Source organism: Dinoponera quadriceps, unplaced genomic scaffold (genome assembly GCF_001313825.1).
Source record: "Dinoponera quadriceps isolate SergipeBrazil2010 unplaced genomic scaffold, ASM131382v1 scaffold2634, whole genome shotgun sequence".
Classification (NCBI taxonomy): Eukaryota; Metazoa; Arthropoda; class Insecta; order Hymenoptera; family Formicidae; genus Dinoponera; species Dinoponera quadriceps.
The window spans coordinates 11073-16278 of NW_014556669.1; positions in this window are offsets into that span (position 1 = coordinate 11073).

A 5206-nucleotide genomic window follows, 5' to 3' on the forward strand; every position below is an offset into this window, starting at 1 on the left:
TATCTCGTAAAGTATTCACTTTCCGTCTTATCTTACACGATTCAACTAATCAAGGCAAGCATTGGACATGATCCAACCGGAAAGTTTCATGTATTCGAGAGATCTTTCTATATATAGCGGGTTTACATAGTACAGTTTACAGTTGGAAAGATCTCTCGAATACTTCTATCTAATCTCTGAAACTTTCTCATGAACAACTTTTTGATACAAATATTTTTTTAATTTTTTGGGTTGTAACATTTTATGTGAACCACTCTATATAATCATATACGTAATCATTTACAATTATATACAGAGTGTCCTATTTTAATTAAGCATCCCTTTTAACTTCATAGGAAATAGCCAGTTAAAAAAATATTCTCTACAAAAATTGTGTTTGGAGAAAGACATCCGATGGTGACATTGAACTTTATGTAGATGTCATTGTTCAAGGTCAAATGAAGGTCAACTTCAACTTTTTAAACAAAATGATTTACTTTTGACGTCGAACATCGATAGAGGAGGAAATTTTACATTAAAAACATAGGATAATATGTGGGATCCGATTGACTCCAAGGAATAATATGTGGAATCCGATTGACTCTAAATGATTTGACTTGACTTAATTCCTTTAACTCCTATTTGGAGCATAGGGCACTTCTCCCTCTTGCATATGCATGTGATGTGCACACAGGTTGTACACATGCATATGGGACCTACAGTTTTACGCCGGTTCCGAACGGCAGTTAGAAGAGAGGTGTTTCTTTGGCATGAGATTACTCTTGGCGGTTTGTCAGGTCACCAAGAAGAGCTACGAGCGTAAGAAAAAATTCTTTTTCTTTTTTGGTTCTTGCCGGGGAGCGAACCCGGGACCTCTAGTATAGTAGACTGGTGCGCTGTCTACCATACCACGCTCGCGCTCCAAGGGTCACATAAAGGTCACAAATGCTTTGTCGAGGTCCGACGTCACGAAGCAGCACATGTACGGATGATCCATCGCCGCCTCGCCCAAGTGAGAGAGACGGAGTCGTATGTATTTCTCTTTCTACTATCTGACGTTGCCTAAAGGTCGGAGTACACACGTACATGGCACGCGTGTTTGTGTGCGTCATGTTACTAAAGGTTACAATCTGCGATCCTTGGTGACAAGAACTCCCTCAAACTTCTCAAGTACTTTCTCAATAACTATCAGTCGCGCAACAAAAATTCGACGCTATTAGTCTAGGTTTATGTGGATAGGCAAATATGGTCCGATCAATTATCCACCCCGATCATCAGACCTCACCGTCCTTGATTATTATTTCTGGGAAAAGATAAAAGATTTGGTCTCTTATGAACGTTCGACTACGAGGGACAATATGATTTGTAGAATAAGTGAAGCAATTCGATCCTTAGGTGCTGAAGAAATTCTTTGCTTTCAAAAAAGAGTAGATGCTTGTACCGCAGGGAATGGTGCTCACCTTAAACACTTAGTCGTTTAGGCAAACATATACTCATTCGTCGCAGAATCGTGATAGATAAGGGGACTCACGTTAATCTAGTACCCCGAACGTGAGAGACAAAAAATAATGAATTTATAATAAGTAATTACACCATTTTTTTAAAGATAATTATATGTTTTTATTACACCAATTGATTAGTCTTATCATTCTGTGCATAAAAGTATCAGGATTACCGAAAACTTAATGTTTTACAAAATATTTTGTATTTTGTCAAAATGTTGAAATTTTCAAATATTATAACTCAAAAAGTTCTTAATGAAAAAATATTTGATTATTTTGTTTTGGAAAACTTTCAAAATAAGCTACAAGAATGTGCAATAAAAAATAGAGTATGCCATTTGGAAAAACGTAACCTTTATATGACTTTCAAACGATTATTTAAGACCAAATCAATGATACCATCTTATCTACACCTCGAAGTCATACAAATTTTGACTGAAACATTTTTTTCTAAAATACTCTGTTCCCAAGATAAAAGGGGTGTACGGGTAGTCTCAGACACCCTATATTAGGTGCTTGAATTAATTCTCGTTGTTTTTTGCTACAAAAACTCATGTTTATTTCAAAAGAATGGTATATAATATCTTATTGAAAATATTGTTCTCCAGAAGCTACAAACTTTTCCTACTTTTCAGGTAACACATGGATTCTGCGGTAGAAAAGGTCAGGTTTTTCCGAGGCGATCAAGTCATTGAATCATTTTTTGATATCTTCGAAAGAAATGAAATGCTGCATAGAAAAGCCATGCTGCATCGACCGAAACAAATGGTAATCTGAAGGAGCAACGTCTGATGAATAGGGCGGACGGTAAGACATCCCATCCAAGTCCACCCAAAATTTCCTTCATTGGTGTTGCAACTTGTGATCTAGCATTGTCATGAAGAAGAATAATTTTATCACGTCTTTTGGCGTATTGCGGGCGTTTTTCTTCGAGTGCTCGATTCAAATTGAGTAATTGTCGTTAATAGCGTTCAGCATTGATGGTTTGACTTGGTTGCAGCTCATAATATATTACACCGACTTGATCCTACTAAATACAGCTCGACCTTCTTTCCATGAATATCCTGTTTTGGCGTTGATGTTGATGGGACGCATCTATGATTTCTTATGCTTAGGATTGTCGTAACGAATCAATTTTTCATTGCCAGTCACAATTCGATGCAAAAACGACTCCCGATTTTGTCCTTAAAGCAGCAATTCACAAATGGTTAACACGTTTATTGCCAAGCTGAAAATTGGAATTTCGTGTGGGGGCCAAATTTTTTATTTAGTTTTTGTTGGGCTCAAAAAAAGTTAATATATTATGTATATGCTTTTATTATTATGTACATAGAATTTATGTACTAAATATCTATTACGCGATAACGCGTGATCGGCCGTTTGGTGAGAACGTATCACGCGATATCGCGTGATTGGCAATAAATGTGTTAACGTTTCGCCTTGTCTTTTTCTTTCAATCATGTGGGATCCAGTTTCCTAGCTTCTGGATCATTCTTATTGCTTTTAAACGTTTGCTAATGGTTGACTCATCGACATTTAGTGTTTCCGACAACATTCTGAGCGTCGGACATGAATCTTCTTCCAGTAATACTTCCAATTCTTCATCTTTAAACTTTTTCGGCTGACCAGGACACACTTTGTCATTCACATAAAAATCGTTGTCTTTGAATAGTCTAAACTAATCTCTGTAAGTTGTTTTAGATAGAGCGTGCTCCCCATAAATTCCAACTAACAAACGATGACTTTTAGCAGCAAATTTCTTGAGATGAAACCAGAAAAGTAATAGTATTCGGAGTACAAATTGGTTCGGTCCGTTTTCGAAAGATGGCTTTGGCTATTATGAATGTTTCATAGTGACAGCTGATTTCGGTGGTTTTCAGAGAGGTTAGACATCTGTCAATAATATTCAGTTTATATCGCTTTCAGTTTCATACAAAACCCCTGTTTTTTACTGTGTTGAATATGTCAAATTTTGTGTTAACTAAGCAGCATTTGCGGGAGGTTTTAGTTTTTTGCTTTAATTAGAAGAAAAGTGTAGCTGAAGCACATCGAATGCTTGTAGAAGTTTATGGTGACAATGCTCCAACTGATAAATCATGTAGGGAATGGTTTCGACGTTTCAAGAATGGTGATTTCAGCGTTGAAGACAAGCCTCGCTCTGGACAGCCAAAAAAATTCGTAGACAAAGAATTGGAGGCATTACTCGATGAAGATCCGTGTCAAACGCAAGAGGAGCTTGTAGAATCATTGGGAATTACGCAACAAGCAGTTACCGTACGATCGAAATCCATGGGAATGATTCACAAGCAAGACAATTAGGTGCCTTATGAACAGAAACAGAGAGACGTTGAAAGGCGATTTTTTACTTGCGAGCAGCAGATTCAAAGGCAACAAAGAAAGTTTTTTACATCGAATTGTGACTGGGGATGAGAAATGGATATTCTAAGATAACCCCAAGAAGAAAAAATACTACGCTATGCCCGGTCAATCGTTGCTATCGACCTCAACATTAACACCAAAGCCGAATATTCATGGTTAGAAGATCATGCTGCGAACCTGGTGGGACCAAAAGGGTGTTGTATACGAGGTCTGTTCAAAAAGTATCGCGAATTTTGTGTTTTTTTTTAAATTATTTATTTATTCATAAATATCTATCTTGTCTCCTTCAAAGTAATCCCCATCAGATATTATACACTTGTGCCAACGTTTTTTCCAATCCTCGAAGCACTTCAAAAAATCATTTTTTGTGATCTTGTTCAACTCCTCCTTCGATGCCGTTTTTATCTCCTCAATCGTAGCGTAGCATCGTCCTTTCATGTGCCTCTTCAGTTTTGGGAACAAGAAAAAATCACAGGGGGACAGGTCTAGGGAATACGGTGGCTGCGGCATCATTAGAGTGTTGTTTTTGGCCAAAAATTCGCGCACAAGCAACGATGTGTGAGCAGGGGCGTTATCGGCGACACGTCTCATGCCCACATCATTAGTAAAAATCGAATGGTACGAGACAATCGATATGTTTAAGTCCTCAGCAACTTCTCTAACGGTGATTCGACGATTGGCCAATACTATTTTCTTCTCTTCATCAATGTTTTCGTCTGTTGTTGACGTGCTCGGGCGTCCGGCACGCTCTTCGTCGTTCACATCTTCTCGGCCCTCTGAGAACATTTTGTACCACCGATAAACGTTGCTTCGGTCCAAGGTAGCTTCACCATATGCCACAGTCAACATTCGGAATGAGTCCGCGCACTTAATTTTGTTTTTCACACAAAATTTGATACAGATTCTTTGATCCATTTTTTGGAATAGGCAAAAATCAAAGACGAGCCAAAACACGTCCAAGCAAAACAGCTGTCAAAGATAAACTGAATATTCAAAATGGCCGAACTTGTCGGCATAAGTGAGGGACATGAGTACCAACATAACNAACCTGCGGAAATTCAAAATTTGCGATACTTATTGAACAGACCTCGTATATATGATTATATATAAACATTTTCCTCCCGGAAGAGAGATAAGAGAAAGCTATTTTCGGCAAAAAATTACTTTTATATTATGTCTGCAATTTTCTGTTGGGTTGGCAAATAAGTTCATTCGGTTTTTTAATCGGAGTAGGTTTACTCGTACTGCTATTTCTTTTCCACAGCGCTATCGCACAACGCGCTTGCGCAGCTGAAAAGCGACGTTCCATCTAACCTATTTGTAAACATACGCTGGTTAATACCAGA